Below are 24,038 nucleotides of genomic sequence, written 5' to 3' on the forward strand. Positions count from 1 at the left end.
AAAAGAAGAGCATGTTCCCAGGTTCTTCTCCAGAAGGGGAGATGTAATCCTATTAAACGAGAACACAACATCACAAGATAATTTCAGAGGATTCTTTCAGTTCTGCATACTCTGGCCCTAACCAGCTACCAGAATGGAGAACAATGAGCCTCTTTATCATTGGTCCTGCTATTATTTAGAGCATCTAAGTACCTTTTTTTCCTAATTTCAAGTTTCCTTTCTATACTCTGAATCTAAAATATTTCTACCAATGACACTTTCTCCTGACAGTGGGGTGTTTATACTGATGACAGGCAATCCTACTGGCAAATACATTGATTTATAATTTGGGAAACTTCAGTTATTTGCTCTCCAAATAGTGCTTGACCTCATTCAGTCATATATGGGTGTCTTCAATTTCTTGATATCCCTAAACATCTATCAACCTAATTCTGTCTGTTCTTCCAACTTGGATGTCGCCCTTACAATATTCCTTGGAGTTCCTCTTGATGTATAAATGTGTTAATTGTTTAGATTTGGGGAAAGCAGTTGTGTTTAATTTTCTCTGCAGAATGGTCTTTATATATATTTTCTATAATATATGCCTCAGATCCTGCTGGGATCCTCTACAGTAAGAAATGTGTTGCCTTTCATTTCCAGTTCTGTCAAAATATGTTTGTTTTCATTCTCCTGAGTAGGGTATTCATATCTAAGAGTTATTTTCTCAACCCCAAATGTAGCCCAGGTCTGGATACTACCTTTGAGATCTACTTATCTTCCCCTAGTTTATATCACCCATCATTTATCTTGCCTTATATTTCTTATTTTACACAATTTCCACAACATATTTCTTGAAAGAATAGTTAATACCAATGTCTCTACTTATAATAGTCAACTTACCTTGAAACTCACTCACCATTAATTTGAGCATTTTTTACAAGTACAGCTAGTTATACCTTGTTACATTTGTTGCAATAGTTTATAAGCTATTGTTATGACCACTACAATTTTCAGTGAGGGCACTTTTCCATTAGCTTTTACTATGCCCTCTGTCCATGGCTTTGAGACGGCATTTCTCCATGGTTTCTGAGTCCTAACTCCATCCCAGGGGAATAATGTCTGTCTGATCTCTGATGTTCACTATATTCTTCTGTTAGGTTTCTCAAGCCCCTACCACTTTTTCTGGCCTGGTTATCAGTCAAAATACTCCCCCTTTGTCTAGCCAAAACCTTAAAAGTAGTTAAATCTTGTTATATTATACACTAAGTATATTTCTATCATTTGAATCAGAGTCTCTGAAACCTTGAATTTCTTTGAAGTATATGCCTTTTCTCTTTCAGCTTGTTCTACTAAATCATCCCCATTTTCAAAGAGACTTTTCTTAAAATACCATCTCCTATTCATAGAAAGCATTTTTCGGTTTCTCTACCTGTTTCTTATGCCCCAACACTTTTTCTATACAACATTATCTCAAGATTAGGTCACCTGAGGTATAAGCTTTCTTGAATAATAATAATTGAGGAATAATTGAATAATAGTAATTTAAGTATTTCTGATTAGCTCATCTCTATCTCTATCCAAGGAACGTTATATGTTCAAACCTGCTGGGACTCCTGTTTCTATTTGTTCATGAATCAATTTCATCATATTCCAGTAAATAGGACTAACATTTGAATTTCCAATATTCACAAGCATAGTTATCAACTGATAAGGAGTATAATTTTAAGGGTATGTTAATATTTTTAAAAGATCATTTTAAAAATTTTTTAATGTTTATTTATTTTTGAGAGAGAGAGAGGGAGAGGGACAGAGAGAGAGACACACACACACACAGAATCTGAAGCAGTCTCCAGGCTCTGAGCTGTCAGCACAGAGCCTGACGTGGGGCTTGAACCCATGAGATTGTGACCTGAATCAAAGTTGGACACTTAAACTGACTGAGCCATCTAAGCACCCCTAAGAAGACAATATTTAATTGGTCTTGCCTTAATTCTGGTGAAACATAGTAGTTACAGTCTCAAAGCTTTATAAAAAAAAATCTGTTAGTGACCTACACATCTGGCTGAGAAGCAAAACAGAGGCTACTAAGCATACAGAAGTTATTTTAAACTGGTTATTAACAAGTCTTAAAGGAAGCCATGAAGATAAGATACCATGTGCCTTGGTTTCTTCAGAATTTCTCTACATGTAACTTTCCAATACAATGTGGGGAATGTGAGAATACAATAAACTCACATGTCTTACCACTGAAGGGAGCAGGATCCATGACTATAAACCTTATGACAGAGAGGAGCAATTGCCAACCTCCCACAAGTAGGAGAGAGAAAAGGAGGTGCACCATACATGCTCTATTCCCTCTCTCAAATTCACTAGCAGTTGAAGTCCCTCTCTCCTCATGAGGAATGAGTTATGGAAGGCCAGAGAATGGTCCTGAGTATTATGATGACAGGGGTTCTGTTATACTGATGGAAATACCATGATGGCAGTGCAGTGAAGTAGAACTTATTCCACTTTTAGAACTTGTAAGCACACTTAGCCATGTTCTTCAAGGAAAGGCATTTGACCAACAGAAAACATTTTCACATTAAGCTCCATCCTGTCCTCAAGATTTCTGTGTCATTAAAAAATTAACTTGGGTCTTCACTCACAGAAATATAAGGCCAGAAAATGCAAATATAACAAGAGGGTAAACAGCTATCTTATTCTTTCCTGTTAGTTTGACCCAAAGCATGGTCATCTTACTTATGCAGATTCTATTCTGAATTTTCTTGGTCCATTGAGAGATAAAGTCATACTTGTTACCTGTTGGAGCCAATTGCAGATCTCTGCTGCTCCTGAAGTCATCTACGGGGTGATGGTAGGCAAAAACAACTTTAACCTACTTTATCCTGCCCGTTATTGGATAATATCTCTATTTGCAAACAAGCAATCAAGAGAACAACTACACGGAGAATGTGGGGTTTTTTCCTGGGTAAAAGGTGTGGTATGGGATTTATAGAAGCTGAACTTGTAGCAATTTTCCTTATTTTTGCCAGCAGATGAGTAATTCCTAAGATCCCAGCAGCATTTATACTGACTTTCCAGAAATAAGAGTTAGGAATTGAAAGAAAAAAATATAGATATATATCTCTCAAAGGTGAAGAACTAGAATAACTTATCCCACTGAAAAAAACAACATAGTCTTAATTATTAACATGGATTAGAATTGTTTTGGTATTGCCAGTTACCCTTTATGTTTTAAAAAAGAAAGCTGGCGTGGCTGTTATCATGTAAGAAATTATTAAGGGGATCGATACATTAATATGGTCTACACGGTGGTCTTCACTAGGTTTATGGCTTAGTTTTAGTGCCTTGAGAGTCACTTCCAGTTGGTTTTGGCTTCTGGGGTTTTTCGAGAATGTGTGCCTTAACATAAGTGCCAGATATGGGGCTTATCATTTCAGTAGCCATATCCAGGAATTGATTCTATACCTCAAAATAGATAGTATTTATGCTCTTTTGTGATAATACCCTTGAGCTGTTATCTCCCTAAATAAGTTAATATATACCATAGAGATATTTTTGGAGCTGGACTAAACTAGAATGTATTAGAGTAGCTTCCCTAAATATTTCTGACCTGAAATAATAATAATTATAATAGGAGTAGTAAGTGTATCACTCTATTAGCATAGGCACAGTTAAAATGTGTCTACTAGTTATCATTTAAAATTAAACTGAGTTGGGGCGCCTGGGTGGCTCAGTCGGTTAAGCGTCCGACTTCAGCTCAGGTCACGATCTCACGCTCCGTGAGTTCGAGCCCCGTGTTGGGCTCTGTGCTGACTGCTCAGAGCCTGGAGCCTGTTTCAGATTCTGTGTCTCCCTCTCTCTCTGACCCTCCCCCGTTCATGCTCTGTCTGTCTCGGTCTCAAAAATAAATAAATGTTAAAAAAATTTTTTTTTAAATTAAACTGAGTTATGGTCTATACTTAAAAATAATTCATATATTCTTTCATTTATTCATCCTGACAACCTGAGAATTGGCTAATGTCATTGCATCTTTTTTATTTATTTTTGGGACAGAGAGAGACAGAGCATGAACGGGGGAGGGGCAGAGAGAGAGGGAGACACAGAATCGGAAACAGGCTCCAGGCTCCAAGCCATCGGCCCAGAGCCTGACGCGGGGCTCGAACTCACGGACCGCGAGATCGTGACCTGGCTGAAGTCGGACGCTTAACCGACTGCGCCACCCAGGCGCCCCGCATCTTTTTTAAAAGAGAAGAAAACAAAGTGCAATGGAAAAATAAGGCAACTAGTCCCAGAACACTCAGTAAATAAATGGCTAAGTAGGAACTTGAAGCCATGTCTCCCAAATCTGCATCCTTAACAATTTCACTAAATGTTCTCTGTGGAGAATACTCCAGCATACAAGCTGAGAAGGTGCTTCTGAGTAGGACCCAGGTAGCCTGGTTCATACAGCCCTTCAACAGAAATATTAGCAGTACTGAGCAGAAAAAAGTAAGTTTGAGTCATGGAACCTAAGATGCCCGCCAGAGGCTGCCTGATGGCAGAGAGTGTGTACTAACAGGTTTGAAGCCTCAGTAGACGGGAAAGCTGAGACTGCCTCCCTCCTGCACACACTGTTTTTGTACACCCCCTAGCATGTCATGGTATATCCCCACACCATGATGAATCTGTACAGTCCTGGCACCAAGAAGAATAGTCTTATAAGCTGTTAAAAAGCTAATGAACATTCACCAAATACCTGCAGAAAACACAAAACCTGAATAAAGATTTGAAGAAAATAATGAGGAGGATGTTACCATTAGTGCAAACACCACTACAAACAACGTAGCATAACTCTGAGAAGTTTTTATCCTTGGGCAATCCCATCACCACCTTAGAAGCAGCGTTTGAGTATCAGAGAATGGCCACTCTCTAGTGCATTATTACCTAGTATAGACTTATAATCTGTGATGTGAAGAGAGGAGGAGTACCACCAAAGGGGGGCTTGCTTTCTGGACAGAAGTATATGATCAGAAGCAGTGAAAATACTGAAGGTCCTGTCTGACATCTGGTCACCTGGGGGAAAACTCTGAACATTTAGTTTTTGAAAATAGAACTTACACAAGACAACAGATAATAGGATGATCATGTTTTTTGTTTTTTGTTTTTTTCTGGTCCAGTCCAATACTTGGAATCAAACAGTGGGCAAGAAAGTAAGAAAAAAATCCTAGCCTAAGCTTTTTCTGTAATTATCTAAAATTATCTAGATTAAACTTGAATATATCTACTGTACCTCATTAGGCATACTGTTCCACTGCCTGCCCTTTCTATCTGAAAATGTTCTCTCATTTTCAAATTGAATTTCTCCCCCATTAACTTACTGCTTAGGTATATTTTAATGGCTTTCCTTTCAACGTAAGCCCACTTGTTTTGGCTGTGAAATTATCTCATTTCATTGTATAAAGCCCAGATTCATTTCTAATTTTCGGTAATTGTGTCCATTTCTAGGTGAAAAATGTAAGCCCAAACAAAAGGCCTCTTAAAACTGGCATGTCATTTTCAATTCTTTCTCTTCCAGACGCTGGTTGTTAATTTTCCTTATAATACATGTCTGTTCTCCCTCTCCAATGTACTGTTATACCTAATACAGCAAAGCATCTGCACCTTGCTGTGTGAGGTCATCTTTTGATAGAAGCTGACAGCTTTACATAGCAATGGGCAGCTCAGGTGAAGTAGCCTTCAGGTAACCCATCACCCATTTGTCTTCTGAGTAAAAGCCTAAGGAGAACCATAAGCCTATCCTTATTGTTACATTAACTTAGAAATTCACCGGCTGAAAGCTTCGATGCATAGGAACTCTGGGGAAAAGGCACGTTTTATTTTAATTCTAAATATAGATTTGGCCACACACTCATAAACACATACATGCACACACACAGACATTTGATATACATTTGCATGCACATTCACACACATACATTCTGAAAAATCACATACACACACACGACACACTCAATACACAGTGTCTTTATAAACTTGTTTGAAAATAACTTGCCAATACCTTTCAGTCTTTGACTTGTGTCAGTTTGCCAGTGGGGGAGAATGAATTGTAGATGACATTCCAAGTAGAGGAACGAGCTTGTAGAAAGACATTGCGTGCTATAAGGACCTTGAAATTTGTAAAACATGGGAAGGAAAGTACATCTGGCACAGAAAAATAAACACAAAATGAGGTTGTAGCTGTAACTTGGAGTAAAGCTGAGAAGAGCCTTGCATGCCAAGCCTCAGACCCTGGACATAATCCAAACACACGGTGTATGAATCAAGCATCTGAACTCAATCCAAGTGATACAAAGGGCATGAAAATCATTTCAAATAAAATAAAAACTTTTAACAACTTTTATATACACAATATGATTAAAGTGAATTTATTTAGGGGCACCTGGGTGGCTCAGTCGGTTAAGCGGCCAACTTCGGCTCAGGTCATGATCTCACGGTCCGTGAGTTCGAGCCCCACATCGGGCTCTGTGCTGACAGCTCAGAGCCTGGAGCCTGTTTCAGATTCTGTGTCTCCCTCTCTCTGACCCTCCCCTGTTCATGCTCTGTCTCTTCCTGTCTCAAAAATAAATATAATGTTAAAAAATTTTTAAAAAAGTGAATTTATTTATATTTTCCCTTAACAAAGGAAGCAAATAATTAAAAAACAATAGCTATGCAGCAGTAGGACAGATAGTAGGGTGATTATTGTCCTAAGAATGAGGAAACCAACATTTGAGGCATTTAAATAAATTTTCAGGTTCACACAATTCCACTGGATTGATGTTTTCAAACTCAATAGCTCAGATAGTACTACACCAGCTGGAGAAGTTTCCTAAAAAGAAACTTGGCTTCTGAAAGTGAGTCACAGTTTAGGTGCACCAAAAGATCTCGAAGCTCCCATGGAAAGACGAAGCACCAGAGAAAAGAAGCGTAGAAGTGTGAAAGATTAATATTATATCCAGATTTGGGGGAAGATACTGACAGAATGTTTGCTAGGGGATTATTTATAATGAGAAAAAAAAGAAAATAATATGTTACTGAAATGAAGTCTAAAAAAATGACATGCATCACATATATATGAATATCATGTGGGCATTAAGAACAATTTTTAATTCAATGGCAAAGGTTCACTGGATAACAAAGAAAAACAAAACATGCAAAATAAGCTCAAAAACAAAAATCAAAAAACTAACTGTACACACAGTCATGCTTTCAAATACAACTATCATTTACCCACTCATCTAGATCTGTATCATTTATTGATCTCTCCACCTAATTATGCTTTCAATCTGTCTATTTACCAGGCATATATAGGAGGTTGCAAGGAAACTAATTAGATATTCAGGGCTCCCCCCCCCCCCTGCTTTTTAAACTTTTTTTCCATATGCCTCCCAGTGTAGCAGAGACATCTGGTGAGGGAACACATACACCATTAGTGTCTAAGGGGGATAATTTTGCCTTCTCCATAAAATGCACACATTTAGTTACTTACTGTCTTGTATTCAAATGGCAAGTGAGGAGTCAGGGTACAAGGAGCTAGCAACACAAAAATTTCAGTGAGTATTTGTCCTAAGTGTCTACTATGTGCTAGGCAATGGAGATGCTCTGTATTTGTGGAGTCAGGTGTGGTCTAACAGATGATAAAAAGTGCAGTAACAATGCAAATGTGTTAAATGGTATAATGGGGCAATGAAAGGTATTTGGAAACTACATATTAAGAATATGGAATCGTGCTTAGGACAAAGTCAAAAGACTTATAGAGCAAGAGCTATTAAGACTCAGATCTTAAAGAGATGTGAGCAATATATGCCCACAAAGATCAGGAACACACGAAGGCCCTGAGATGACAGATCCCTGCCACATTCGAGGAACTGAATTGTATTCAGATTGGACTGTCCGGTGCGTGATTTAGGGGAACAAATAAAATGATGAGTCTTTAGAAGTAGGGAAGTGGCAAGTCCTAAATGTTTCTAGAAGCAGGGGCACCTGGGTGGCTCAGTCAGTTGAGCATGCAACTTTGGCCCAGGTCATGATCTCACAGTTCACGAGTTCAAGCCCCGTGTTGGGCTCTGTGCTGACAGCTCAGAGTCTGGAGCCTGCTTCAGATTCTGTGTCTCCCTCTCTCTTGGCCCTTCCCCAGCTCACACTCTGTCTTTCTGTCTCTCTGTCTCTCTCTCTCTCTCTCAAAAATAAATGAAAACCTTAAAAAAATTTAAATGTTCCCAGAAGCATATTGGAGAAACTTGGGATCTATCCATAGAGCAGAAGCATTTTAATGGATTTGGATTTTGTCAGGTAGGGGTCAGCATTTCAGCGGATTTATTCTGGAGTATTGATTGGTTATAAACAAGGCTGGATGGAGGGATATCTGTTAGGAGGCTATTTCAGTAGACCCAGAAAGAGATGATGGTGGGCTTAATTACTGTAATAAAAACAAAAATAAAGGAAAAATTATAATCCATAAATATGAATATGGTGGTAAGGACCTACTTATAAATGGATTGCTTTCTTGAGAGAGTTTAGATGAGATGTAAGTGACAGAAGGTGAAAAAAAAGATTTTTCCTATGAAAAAATTTAAATTATCATATAAAAATATCTTGTCATGGGGGTGCCTCGGTGGTTCAGTTGGTTAAGTATCTGATGCTTGGTTTCGGCTCAGGTCATGATCTCACAGATTGTGGGATCGAGCCCCACACCGGAGCCTATGCTGACAACATGGAGCCTACTTGGGATTCTTTTTCTCCCTCTCTCTCTGCTCCTCCATTTCTTATGCACTCTCTCTCAAAATAAATAAATATTTAAAAAAATGTTGTCATGTATATTAGTGATCACTTGACAACATTTATAGAAGCCTCAGACCTGAGACTCTCTGAAGAGCTTTTGTTTGTACATGTGTATGTGGTGTGTGTGTGTGTGGGGGTGTAATTTGAGGATCTGGAGGCAAAATAATAGAGGAGGAAGAACTACAGAAATCTTTGGAGAGATGTGGTAAGAATACATTTGAGTCCTTCCAGAGATAATGGGCACTGGATTGGGGGCTACTTGGAGGTTTCTTTATGTGCTGGGGAAGAAAATGTGGTAGGAGATTAAACTGTAAGTGCCTAGAAAAAAATGGAATTGTGACACAAATGTAATTCATACCCACTTCTCAATGACATTTGGGTACATCTGTATTTTTCAAGTTTCTACAATAAGCAGATAGCATAAGACCCTTGACATTTACAAGGGATAAATTCCAAGATCTTAGCAAATTTCTAGCTTTGCAAATACAGAAAAGTTTGTATAGTCTCTTCACTTCTTTAAAAATTATATTTCCTTGAAGGTAAATAAGTTTTTAGTGCATTTCCTTTCATAATCAGCAAATCTTATTGCTTCTAACTACAAAATACATATGGAGTCGAAACTAACCTCACAAACTGTGCTGTGACCACTCTAGTTTAAACCATATCTTTTGTTTTTCTTGAAGAACTACAATAGACACTACAACTGCTACCCTTTTTTCCATTTATAAACTTCACATGGCCCAGAATATTTATAAAATGTATATCATATGTCACTCCTCTGCTTAATATTTTTCAGTGTCTTTCCACTGCTTTTTTAAAAAACCCGCACTCATTGCCATAACTGAAAGAAATACTTTATAATCTAAACTTCCTAAATTAGAACTTCTCTTGTACCACCTTTTCCATGTTTAATATGCTGCAGCTGGCCCTTGGGAGGATAAATTGACAATAAACAACATATAGTTTCACCGAAGAAAAAAATTTAAAATTTAACTACACACTTAGAAATACTGCAAACAATTTCAAGTCACAGATATTTAGCACTGTTCACTGTTTCAGTCAGCATAAGCTAAGTTATGCTGCTTTAACAGACACAAATCATTTTTGGCTTTACAAAACAAGGCTAATTTTTTTGTTTATAAAAAGTTCGCCTTGGGTCTAGGAAACTCAGTGGTAAAGCTCATCCATCTGGTCCCTGCCCTCTTGAGACTTGGCCATCCATCACAACACAAGGATTACTTCATAACAACTGCAGTTGCAGGATAATGAGATTGGAAAATCCTTGGGGTATTTTCACTGCCTGTGCTTGAAAGACATGCATTTTATTAGCCAGAACAAGTCACATGGTCTCACTTCACTGAAAGGAGATTGGGAAATACAGTGCCTGTTAAGTAAAGGCAGGGAAGGAGAACTGGATACTGATGAGCACTGGTAAATTCTGAGTTTACAGAAGAGCTACAGTTAGCTCTTTCAGTTCTAATATATTAAGTTTAACCTTCCTGCAAAACATATACCTCCTTGCCAAGGAAAGCCACCCTAACCTTGTCAAAAAACAGCTCTAAAGTTTAGGTGTTGTGCAATAACTGTCTGTCAGATATGGATGTGGCTCTTCTTGGACTGGAAACTTATGAACTCTAACTCCAATCCTTCCCATTCACACTTAGTATATACTGGTAGAATACAGACAGGATAATGTTAATAAATACTCTCATTCTGAAAGGAAAAATGAAAGATACATAACAGTCATTGTTCCTTAGAAATTCTTAAATTCCAGTGGGCAAACATTGTGTGAATGACCTATCTTGAGAGTAGAGACCTACTCCTTGATGAGGCTCTTATCCTGCTGTCCCCGAAGAAGTTCCCTGTCCAGTGTTCTTAGTGGCCTCCTAGTTCCAACTTCTAAAAGCATCTTTCTCCCTTACCCACCTCCCTCATTATCCTCCACGTCCATATCTGAAGTGGACTTGGGGGAATACGCTCTTCTTAGAGACTCTAACAATTTCTCAACCCACTACCTGCCTGTGGAAGCGATCATTCTGGCAATGAATGTTAACATTTATTGGATGCTTTCTATGTGACAGAAATTATACTAAGCAATTGCATGCATTCACTCCTCACAATAGCCTTCTGAAATGGTATCATAATTATTCCTGTTTAAATTGCCCAGTGTTTCATGGAGAGTCCATAATGGAACCTGAATTCAAACCTGCTCTGTCTGATACCAATCTGTAATGTTTCATTTACTTCTATTGTCTTTATACTTCTGAGTTGAAGGGATTGTTCCAGGAATTATTAGAAGTGATTCCTGGAGTAGCTCAACATAATCAATATTTTTGACAAATGCGAAGGGTAATTTTAGGTCTTAAATAATGACAGGCTTTTTCCATCTAGGTCACAAGTTTCTTTAGCAGCACATACTATGTAAACATACAGACAGCAGGGCTTTTATATACTTGAATAGATATAGATATAGATATAGATATAGATATAGATATAGATATAGATAGATATAGATATAAATAGATTCTATATAGATACATATTTTTATGTATACCAATTCAGATCCATCTGCCAGGAACCAAATCCCCAGTTGCTTTAAAGATACCATTTACAGGTGTTCAGGTCCAGTATTTTCTCTGATTTTATTATGGTTTTTTTTTTGCCCCCTTACTTTTATTGACTTATTGAGTCTGTTTTTAATGGTAGATGAAAAGGCTACACCATAAACCTGATATTTACCCAAAAATATTTTAAATATTGATATTAATTTATTGGGGGTTTCTCTTTCTGAAGAGAAATTTTAACCAAAAGGAAAGGAGGTTTTTAATTTAATCATTGTTGTGTAGCTGTTTTTATAGGCTTTGACTTTCAAAGTCTTTGTAATGTTAATCACTAATAGTTTGGGATCAAAAGCAGTCACCTTCATGGTTCTACCATTTTAAAGCCGATTCTTTCGTGAACTCGTCACTTTCTTGAAATGTCCTATAAAATGTGGCCAACTTCACTCAAAATATGCTAGTAAAATTCTTTCGTCCAGTCTTTTCTGTAGGCTTTTAGGTTAAGAGGACAAGTTCATTGTTTACGTGATCTACCTACCAAAATTAAGATTTTTACCACTTTATCATATATAACAAATGTTCACCACTTATGATAAATCACCACATTTCTAGGCATCTGTAATAACAATGTCACATTTGAAGTTTTTCTTATGAGAGCACCCCACTTTCAGCAGTAATTTTCTGTATTAGGCAAGTATCTTGGTGGTTCCCAAGATCATCTCCAGGTTTAGTGTTTTACTAAAAGGACTCATCAAATTCAGAAGTCATTATACTCTTGGCTATAGCTTATTACCATGAAAAGATGCAAAGCAAAATCAACAAAAACAGATGCATCAGGCAAAGTCCAGAGGAAACTAGGAGCAAGCTTCCCAGAATTTTCTCCCAACAGAGTCAATCAAGAGACACTTAATTTTTTCTGCTTTAAAAATGGTAGCTACATGTGTGAACTGCTGTCTCCCAGGGAAGTTTGTTTGAACCTAAGAGCTTTGATGATGGTCACACATAAAGCACACGATACCTTTATGACTGACTTGAACTTACCAAAACTGCAGAATTCCAAAACGAAAGCACATGCCCACCATAATGCACAGTTTGCATAAACTGTGTAAACAAACTGCCTATCCTTTCCTTCAAAACTCCAGGCATGCAACACACTCTTATCAGTAGGACATTCCAAGAATTTAATTCCCAGATAGTCCCCCACTAAGAACAACTCAACACTACAGACCCTTCTGGGAATGTGCATGTTTTAAGTAATTCAAACCTGAATTAAGTTTCTTGTACATGCATGTTAGAATGTACTATGGTAACAACAACAAAAAACTCTACTTTCATTGACTTAAAACAACAAAAGTATTTCACCACCACCATCCCCCAACCCAATTTATGTGAAGTTGACTGAAGACTACTGCAAGGCACTTGATCATCACACAAAAGCTCAAAAACCCATGCTGCTTCTATCCTTTGGTTCTACCATGTGAGGACAAGGCTTTATCTGCCATTGTTGTGGCAGAGGAAGAAGAGATTAGAGAATCAGGTGGATTCTTCAAGGTGTCAGCCAGTAGCACATGTTTTTTTGTTTTTGTTTTTGTTCACATTTCATTGGTTCTCACAGGGCCCCACCCAACTGCCAGGGGCAGGGATTTCAGACTCCCTGAAGGAGCACTAGAAGTTGTACAGAAACATCTGAAATGAAATCAGGAATTCAGGAACATCAAGAGGCTCTAAAATGGAGCTAGGTAGCCAATGGGGCATTAGTCTTATATACGTCCACACCTGGATGAAATACGAACTTTTAGACTGTACCAACCACCCCAACTGCCACATCCTGGTGCAATTCTGAGAATGGGGCTTATTTCTCTCAACTCCAACCTAGCAGCTGGCATAGTAACCTCTTCTATCTAAACCAACATTAACTGTTTTTCCCTATGCCAATCATAATTCTATTAAAACAACTTCCATAAGCCTGTGGTTTTTGCCTTTATCAACTCTTTCTCTTCCTTCCTTGTAGCACATTTCAGTTTCCTCCTGAATTTTTGCCTCCTGGATTCAAATTCCTAAATACTCGAAATGCATTTTTGGTTTGCTTTACAGCTTCAGTTCTGTCTTATTCAACAAAGGAACACAGATCCAGTTATCAGTGAGAACTAGAGGCATCCATCGTATTTACAAATTGTCAATATTGTGGATGTGAAATCTATGAATGACAGAGAAGTTATATATAGCTGTAACCAAAAAAATCATATTTTAAAAATTGCTGAGAAGTAAAAAAAAAAAAAAAAAAAAAAACCAACCAAGGGAACTAGTGGTCACAAAAAGCTTCCCTTGAAATTAGAACATTTTCATTTGTTCACTCATGTCAATATCAAATCTTCTGGAAAAAAAAAAAAAGAAGAAACAAAAGCCTGCCTTTGCCAGAAGTCAGAAGGCAATGTCTCATAATAAAAACAAGTAAACATGTTTATTCTCTTGAGATCGTTTGGAGAAATCTTAGATGGTCTTTTCTTCTTTTAATTTTTTTAAATGTTTATTTATTTTTGAGAGAGACAGACAGAGTGCAAGCAGGGGAGGGGCAGAGAAACAAGGAGACACAGAATGAGAAGCAGGCTCCAAGCTCTGAGCTGTCAGCACAGAGCCCAACGCAGGGCTCAAACCCACAGAATGTGAGATCATGACCTGAGCTGAAGTCAGATGCTTAACCAACTTAGCCACCCACAGGCCCCAATCTGAGACAGTCTTCTAAGGAGAAAGGAAATTTCTCCACAGCCTGGTAGAGTAAACCCTCCAGAGGGATAGGGATTGGAACTTCTACCCATTTTGAACAGTGTAGCTATTGAATATTTTCTACACACCTGACCTTTTGGTAAGAAATCTACATAAATCAGATTAATTATTCCTTACAAGAATCTTTTGAAATAGGCATTTTAAGAACGCCGTTTTAGAGATAAAGAGTCCCAGGTAAAATAGAGAGGTAAATTAGAAAGTGATAGAACGTGAACCCTGGTTTGTGTTGCTCTGAGACACATGCTTGTAACTACAAGGTGAATTGTTTCTCAAAAGGAGATGACCTCAGAGCTGTGAGTAAGGCTGTGTCACCAAGAGTGGACAAATGAAGCAATTGAGAATGCCACTCACTCTCAATTCTTCTGCAGTCCTATGCATTCTTCCAGCCATTATCATTTAAATAAGAATGTATCTGGAATAAGAAAGTTTATTTACTGCAATTTCTACTATTTTTATGAGGACTTATTATTGGGCTGATATCTCTTGATGTGTAGAGAATTGTACTACAAGTCAGGGCAGGGATGCCTAGGAGGGCAGGGTAGGAGAGAGGGCAGGGGGCACAGGAGGCCAAGAGCTTGGGGGCAGGGCGTGGGGGTCAAGGGTTCATGGATGAACCAGCAGTAGAGTATGGCCAGGGGTGACACAGGGCAGGCAAAGAAGAAATAGCCAAGAATATTGCCCTAAAAGTCCTTATTGCTTAGTCAGAAAAATAGAATAGTTGCATAAAAGTGGTAGCCAAGCATCTTGAGTCAATGTATTTTTCTTTCTAAAAGTCTAATTGATGATTAGATAGGATGTCACTCAATAAAAACGTTTATTATAGTCTGCTTCATGGAAGATGTTGCAAATTATGAAGGGAAATGGTAAGAAGGGTCACTATGGTTGAAGTGGGTAGAACATGGGATTCAGAATCCAATTTCAAACAAATTTCTTCCTCTTAATAGTTACACAACTGGTTATTTCATTGTTGTTAGCCTTGTTATCTGTAAAATGGGGATAATGATAACTATCTTATATTTTATGGAAGAGTCAATGAAATAATGTATATGTCATACTCAGCACCTTTCTTGAAACAGTGTGAGCCTCCATCTGTATCTGTTCTTCCTCATCCTTGCTTCAAGGCTGGAGTGATCCATGGTCTTCTGCCAATCAACTCCTTAATTAAGGAGATATTTTCTGAATTCTCACTCTAGAACAGTAGTCACTGTTTCAGTTGCTTAGGATTGAGCAGTGAACAAACCAGGTTTCTGCTTTCTTGGAGCTTATATTCTTGAGGGAGTTCATTCAAAAAAAGAAAAAAATAAAACAAAAACAAGTAACCAAATAATTATACATGCCTATCTCAAATGGTGATACATTTTACAAAGTGATTCAAAGTGTGATGTGAGAGTGAAGGGGAGGTAGTATAGTTGGGGGAACCTCTCTGGTAAGAGGATATCCAGATGAGCAGACCTGGAGACAACTTTTTTCAGTGGGAATAACATATGTAAAGACATGGATTTGGGGGCGCCTGGGTGGCTCAGTTGGTTAAGCATCCGACTTCAACTCAGGTCACGATCTCATGGTCTGTGAGTTCGAGCCCCGCGTCGGGCTCTGGGCTGATGGCTCAGAGCCTGGAGCCTGTTTCAGATTCTGTGTCTCCCTCTCTCTCTGCCCCTCCCCCATTCATGCTCTGTCTCTCTCTGTCTCAAAAATAAATAAACGTTAAAAAAAATATTTAAAAAAAAAGACATGGATTTGATGGATGAGCTTCACGTTTACATGGAAGTAGACTGGCTGGAGCATAGTAAACACCAGGAAGAATGACAGGACAGAGGCTGGCATGAAGGTATGCTGCAGACAACATAGGTCCTGTTAAACCACAGAAGAGCCTCTCGATTTATTCCCAGAGGCTGCTGTGACAATGGCAGAAGGGCCATGCCAACTAATCAGAGAAGTGCCGTGGGGGTAATGCTGTGGGTAGATGGTGAGGATGCTGAGTGCCATGATTGGGAATTTAAACAGTCTCATTACATCACTTCGAAAACTCAATGCACCTCTTCCTAAGCAGCCCCAGAACCCTTTTTCTTGCTTGACCAAATGTGATCATTAGCCAATTCACATTTTTCTCAACCCACTTCCAGGCCATTGATCCATGTGGCCTGGTCCAGCCATGCTGAATTTTCCTTCCAATGAATAAACTCCCTTTCACTGCCTCTCTGACTGTCCCCTGTGCAATTTCCCGGCGTTTCTTCCATTTGGTTCCTGGTCATGCCTCTGTTACCGTTTTCATTATTTTAAAAATGGAGAGGATGTGTTTCTGCTGAAGTTGCCCAATCTTGTTTTCACTCTATTGGACTCCAAAGTGTGCTGTCTGGATGCCGGCAGATGGATGAGGCAGAAAAGCCACTGATTTGATTTTCCCTTTCAATTTTCAGATCTTTCACTGCTTGCCTGGTTTCGTTTTCTCTTCTAACAGTGCATCTAAATATGTGCCTTTTTCTTCCCTCTTGAGGTAATCCTTTTTATTGCTTTTACCTGTAACATTTGCCTTTGATGGTTTCTGGATATGTGTTTAGGATCAAAGATGTTCTGTTGTATGCTTAGTTATCTGTCTGTGCTTTAACTTAGTTATCTCTCCCTTTGTTCTGTGATTTTTTTTTTTCTGGCTTACTTTTTCAGCTCTCTTTTCTTAGAGATTCCTTTATTTAGGGTGTCACAATAGTGTTTCTTAAATAAACTTTTTGGCCTCCAGAATTTTTTGTGTCAGATGGTACCCTATTATTGGTATTTTGAAAGAGAAGTGCCACCTCAGAGAAGCTCAGTAGCCCTGCGCAGGGTTTGATGCTTTGTTCTTCTTCTAATGCCCAACAATCAATTAGTAAGTATACATTCCCTAAATCCGATCTCCCCTCAAGCCAAAAAATAGCTACTCATCTGTCTCTGCTGATGGCAGTAACCCTAAGAGGCTTGTTTTACTAAGTATCTGCAGGAAATTTAAAATAATTTCCTAACTGTCATTGCTCCCTTACCTCCCAGAAATCACAACTGTAGAGATTCCAAGTAGTATCGTATGTCTATGGTGGGCCAGGATGCACTCAAATCGCATGATTATGCTAAATATTTGGAATATCTATATATTTCAGACTGTCACCCTTTATTAGTTCCTTCTTTTGTTTTATTTTTTTTTATGACACCTGGCTTGCTTTATTAGCTGGATCTGTCCTCAGCTACATATACCGTGTTTTAATTATTTGCAGTTTTCATGCATTCCTACACTTCTCAACCACATAATAGAATGAACGTCAATGGACATGCCACATTCCTTTTTTATATAGGTTTTCTTCAATTTTGCCCCCAGATTTCATATCAACATTTAAAGTTTGTCATGAAATATATCATAATTTCTCTAGGTATTTCTAAAATTTGCTGGTTGAAGGATGGTATGGATACAATTATAGGTAGACATGAATATGTATTTGCTTCCTGTTTAAATGCACTTTTGATCATTATAAAACCAATATAACTACAGTATCAAATTATGAGCAATTGAAAAATAGAGAACAATACTCTGTTAATATAATCATGCTAGAAACACTGCTTACACTTCAGATCCTACAGTTTCTGTTTCAGAGAAACTTATGATGCTCCTGCACATCCAGGACTTGTTAGACTCTAGGAATATAAAGAAGAAATGGAATAGTCTTTGAGCTCACAAGGGACCCCAGGGAGATGGCAGTCTCTTACAAAGCCTACAAGGAAAGTATTTTAGAGTAATGTCTCAGACTCTGGGATAAAATGAATTAGGGGAAACTTAAGTGTTCATGAAAAGGAGGCAGAGAAAAATTCTGAGGAAAAGGGACTCCCAGGTTTTATTTTAAGGGATAAATTGGGCTAACATAAGACAGGAAGGATAGGAAGGTCATTATGGGAAAAAGAAATGCTATGAATCAAGGCACGTGCCACAGTTTCATTTGGTATACTATAAGCAACTCACTGTTGCAGAAATATAACCTATGTGGTGGGAAATGTTAGAAATAGACTTCTTAGCCAATTTCAGGCTAGTCTGTGCATGATACTTTGAACATAGTTTTAATCAAGGAACATGTAGATATAGAGCTGTGTTTATTTTTATACATATACATATATGCGTGTATACATACATGTATGTATGTTTATAGCACATTGCATTTAATATAAAGTCAGGTGGCTATACCTTATTACTTATTATTAAATATTACCTATTATTAAATATTTTAAATTTCTAAATAAGTATTGTTAAGTAAATAAAATAACATTATGGCTATTGCTCAAATTAGTGTCATTAACCCCAAGTTTTTTGTGTTTGTTTTTTTTCCAACAGACTGAATCATTCCTTTAGAGTATGTTCCCAGGTTGGCAGATAGGCTAGCAAAATATAAACATTTGTACAATTCTTGGTAGATATTAGAAATCACTTAATAAAATAGTTTTTACTAATTTAAGCTCTCACCTACATGCAAGTTGGAATGTATATACATTTCCCAACAGCCACTCCCAACACTGGGGATTTTTTTTCCTCAAGTTTTGCTAATTTATTTGGCAGATTATTTCTTAGTCGTTAGTCTCAGATCCTTGTGATGCAAGGAGAATTATTCTCATGCCTTAATGATGTTATAAGGATTAATGGAAGTAATGAATGAAAATTGCATAGCACGCTGGCACATACAAGTGTTCGATAAATTATAGCTATCATGTTATTATTATCTCTCTAATAAAAACTATCTTGATCTATTTTTCTCTTCCTGGATCTATCGGAGAATTAATAACTTAATGAATACTTAATGCTCATGTTAGAAAGCATTTTTATTTTATACTAGTGATTGACTACCAGCACACAAAGCTCACAACTATGATGAGGTGCAAAAAGTAATGTGGTAATTTCAAACCTCTCAAAATCCATCAGTCCATGTAGACTCTAGGTTAAATACAATTTAGGCAAATCCCTAAGGTTTAAACTAAGACAAACACTTAAAGTAGCCCAATATAATACCACATTATAGCCAGGGCAAACTACTATTACCTCTATTTCTTAAATCCAAGAGTTTTTATTGTAGTAGAAACCATTCAAATGTGGAAGAGCATTGTTTTAAGTACAAGTTCTGTTAAAGAAAACTGGGGGAAGGAGAGAGTGTGAAAATAAATGTGTTCTCAGATAGTAAGAGATTAAACTTCAAGTACCACTGTAGATCTTACTGTTGCCAAAAATGTTAGGCTGAGGTATAAAAACAAAACAATAAAACACATTGATGATTGTTATACCAGTAGCACACTGTCTCCTTTCCTAAGTAACCCAATCTATTTATTTATTTTTGGTTATGGTTATTGAAATATAACTTAAAATAAAATTCATCTGTTTTAGCTATTTCTCTTAAAGAATCTGTCCACTTAAGCTGACTTATCAAATTAATAGTCATAATATTGTTCTTCAGGTTACTTTATACTTTTAGTGTCTGTAGGACCTGAAGTGATGCCCCCTCTTCTGTTCTTGATATTGGTAATTTATGTCTGTACTCTTTTTTCCTTAATCAGTTTGACCAGAGTTTTATCAATTTTATTATTAATATTTTTAAATGACCAGTTTGGGTTCTAGTAATTTTGGGGTTCTAATAATTTTCTATCTTTAATATTTTCAGTTTCACTGATTTTTGTTCTTCTTTCCTTTCTTCTTTTTCTTTTAAATTTAATTCACTTTTTTTAAAATTTGTTTTATTTCTTAGGTTGAATCTTCAAAGATTAGTTTGAGGCATTTTTTCCCTAATGCTATCATTTTTAAGCAATGCTTAAGCTGCATCACATAAAAATTGTTTCATTTTATTTTTATTTTTTAAAGTTTATATTCATCCATTTTGAGAGAGAGAGAGAGAGAGAGAGAGAGCACACGCACAAGCAGGGCAGAAGCTGAGAGAGAGAGAGGGAGACAGAATCCCAAGCAGGCTCCACACTATCAGCACAGAGCCCAATGCAGGGTTGGAACTCATAAACCATAAGATTGTTTATGTTAGCTCAAGACCTGAGCCAACATCAAGAGTTGGATGTTAAACCAACAGAGCCACCCAGGCGCCCAAAAGTTGCTTCATTTTAATTTAATTCAAAACATTTCCTAATTTCATGTTTGTTTTCTTCTTTGACATAGGATTGATTCAGAAGTATGTTTTTAAAGATCCAAATATTTCAGAAATTTTCAATTATTTTCTATTGATTTCCAGTTTCATTCCCTTGTGGGCTGAGGACATATGCTATGCAATTTCAGTCTAGAAGTTTTGTTACACACAAGTGGTCTACCTTGGTAAAGAGTGTGTGTGCACTTGAAAAAAAAATGTATTCTGTTGGGTTTTTCCCTGTGTCCCATGAAGGTTAGGTCAAGTTAATTGATAGTATTGTTGTTCATGTCTTACACTTGCTCACTGAGTTTCACTTTACTTATTTTATCAATTACTAAAACATCTCTCACTATAATTGTGGATTTTAGACTAGTCATTTTTAAAATGCTGTGTGTAGTGGCACTGATTCTTAATGTCTAATAAATTAGCAAATTTTCTTTTATTTATTTAAAACTATATAATTATCCAAAAAGTGTCTGCTGATGCTTAAATTCAATGTAATTTAGGGCTTAGTCAAAACAAGAACCACCAGATACTTTTCATCGAGCAGCATATAACAACTATTTATGCATTCATGTATAATTAAATCAAAGACATATTTTAGTATTTAGGGATCTATTCCTACTCAAGAAATTTTCTAGATATCATTAACCAAAAAGCCACATACTAGATTTCTTCTGACATTATGATCCTAGGGATGGTTTTTAGAAAATTCGCATTTTGAGGCTCAATTATATCAGTTGTAAAAGAGAGAAGGGTAGACCAAATGGGATTTTAAGAAGCTTTACTTTCTATGACATCATTATCATCATCAAAATCAGCATACTTGCTTTATTTACATTTGTTGGATTTAATATGTGTTTTGTGGGCCTACCACTATTCTTCTATGAGATAACTTACTGAATTGAGCCTCACTTTGTCAGTTGTAAAGTAATACAGTAACCATAGCCCTGCCTATATCCTGGGAAGTTGTAATAAATGAGAAGTTGAATAGGCAATTTATTTTGCACTAGTCAAGAGCTGTACACAACCAAATAAACATTATAATGATTATTATAGAGCAAAAACACTCACATGCTAGTGGAAGTTGCTAATTCTGAAACACACACACACACACACACACACACACACACACACACACACTAACCACTTCTGCCCCAGAAGCTTAATTATACCTGTACTATCACTTGTATAAGTCTTTGAATGATCTTATATTGTTTCTAACTCAACATTTCATGATCTCTCCTTCCCTAGGCAGCTAATTAAATCAGCAGCTGAACTCTTCAATTCATACCAAGGCAATCAAGAATGTCTATTTCTTTTCAACTAGTTCTCTCACATAATTGCACAGTTCCTTTTTTCTAGAATCTTGAAAAAACAAGATAGAATGGACTTAATCGGTTACTTTCAGAGTCACAAACAAGACTGACTTCTAAGACTTTGGCCAACTGGTATCTGAATGGAAGATGGTTTGATTGGCTGAAAATGAGCTAGTCGATGTCCTAATGAGGGTTTTGATTAATTCACACCAATGATTCTGAATTTGTGCCATCTACTTTAAAAAGAAACCTAACTTGTGAAGCATTATTTCGTATTTTTCATCCAGAGAGGATTAGTGGAGAGAAAATTAAGTTCCCTCATCTAAGTAAGTACCTCAGGGAACTATTCACCTATCAATGTATGGGAGAGTTTCAGCCTGTAACTTACCCAATTTCATCAGCATTAATGGGAGTTTTGTGTGAAATCCTGTGTGAATCATTGCTTTAGGAGATCTGTAAGAGTTGGTTGATTACTTTTATTTTGTAATGGCTCTATTCTCCAGCTCAAACTTTTAACTCGTTAGGCTTGCAATAGATGCTAACTTTTGGAAGGAATCAAACTTGGACTCTTTAAGGTAATTAAATCAGAGGAACATCACATGGAATTATTCACCATTGTGAATGTTAGATGCTTGCTGCATATTAGGTTCCCAGATGTTCCACTGGACTGCTGTCTATAGTGTGTGAAGACTTAAATTTGATTTTTTAGCTTTTATCCAATTCTGTTTCATTAATATGCACTTATTTATAAGTATTCTTACTCAAGCCCTCTATTTTTCCCTCATTGCTGGGCCATGAATTCTGCACCCATTTGGGTTATCCTTTATGCACCTGGCCCTTGCCTTTCCTTGGCTTCCACTTACCAATGATTCTTACATGGTATGAAAAAATAATTTGTGTCCAAACCTGGACGATTTTGAAAATTAAAGGGGAAATTTGAGAGTCTGCATGGCCTGGGTGCACATGCACAAATACCCAGGAGATACACTAGGGGACCTGAGCAAGCTGGGCTCCTCTTGGGTCCTGTGCAGCCTTAGTGACTAGGATGAAAACAGAGCAAGAAGCCCAGCTGGTGGGCAGCCCTGGGCCCTCTGACTGAGGTCTTGCTGGGTTGTTTTGCTGTCAGGGGCCTCCTTCTTTGGAACTAGGGTGCTCATGTATCCCCAGGCCTGGGATTTAAGAGCATTTTGAGAATTCAGAAGAAGAAAAGAGAACTTCTGACTCGGCAAAAATTTGGATGAATTACCTGGTGAATGACAAAGAAAGCACCCGAAATCTTACAGTATTTCTCTTTCTTTGATGAAAGCCTCACTTTATGTGTTATAAGGGAGATACAGTGTGAAGAATCAAGAGCAGGGAATCCAGAGATTCCAGCAAATCCGGATCTTGATTCTGGGGTACGTGAACATTTGGGTGGTTGGATAAGGATTCAGTTTTAGATTAAATTGCTGTAGAATTTGAAGCTGAATCTCAATTCAGAAGACTGTAACCTTAGTGAAGAAGAATAACTCTCAGAGGAAGATGATAACGTATATCAAGGTAAATCAGGCAGGAGAGAGTGAAGTATATTCACTTGAAGAAGATGCTGAAATTTCCTTGGCAGACTACTGGAAGTATAATTTATTAAAGGAATCCTTCCCTTCCGCTCCATTGCAACAGATGCTGGACAACTGGTGAGAACTGTCTTCACAAAGAGAAAGTATCTGTACAAGCCTATCTAGAAAAGTCAATATAAGTAGAAGAGGGCTTTGATGTTCCTGACTGTAAACAAATGAACAAACAAAAAACTACAGTGGATGATTCCAAAGTGTCATATGTTGAAGAAAATGATGATCACACAAGCCTCCCAAAATCTAACAAAGTAAGCACTACACTCAGCCATCAACTTCTAATTGCATTACTTACAGCAGCCAAGAAGATGTCAAGGAATTTGAATGCGAAGAAACACAAGACAAAGAATAAAATATGGAATCTAGTTTTCTCCTTAATGCAATTGATTCTCGTGTGATTTGCCAAGGTTGACCTAAAAATAGGTGCATTGTCCACTGCAATATCTTATGGCATATTTTGCATGTGCAAAGAATCTTAAAAAACTATGCAAGATGAAAAAGTCCTAGAGATATGCTGTACAACATAGTGCATACAGTTAACACAGTATGAGGTACTTAAAATATGTTGAGGATAGTTCTCATGTCAAGTGTTCTTACACAGACACACACAAATGCACACAAAAGAACAAAAGGAAATTGCTGGAGGTGATGGAAATGTTTAGTACCTTGATTGTGGTAATAATATCATAGGTGTATGCTAATGTCCAAACTTACCAAAATGTATACATCAACACGTGTAATTTTTTGTAATTTATATCAATTATACCTCAGTAACCTTAAAAAGAAAGAGACATAAGCCCTACCCAGTATAAAGAAAACCAATTCAAATGACTGTGATATTTCCACTAGTTGACCTGTCCA

The 24,038-nt window shown here is 37.3% G+C and overlaps 1 pseudogene; it reads left to right on the forward strand.

The window, feature by feature from the left end:
- The window catches only part of LOC131486282 (E3 ubiquitin-protein ligase Mdm2-like), a 94,123-nt pseudogene extending 70,439 nt beyond the window's left edge, over positions 1-23,684 (forward strand).
- The last annotated feature ends 354 nt before the right edge of the window (positions 23,685-24,038 follow it).

Source organism: Neofelis nebulosa, chromosome 9 (assembly GCF_028018385.1).
Source record: "Neofelis nebulosa isolate mNeoNeb1 chromosome 9, mNeoNeb1.pri, whole genome shotgun sequence".
Lineage (NCBI taxonomy): Eukaryota > Metazoa > Chordata > Mammalia > Carnivora > Felidae > Neofelis > Neofelis nebulosa.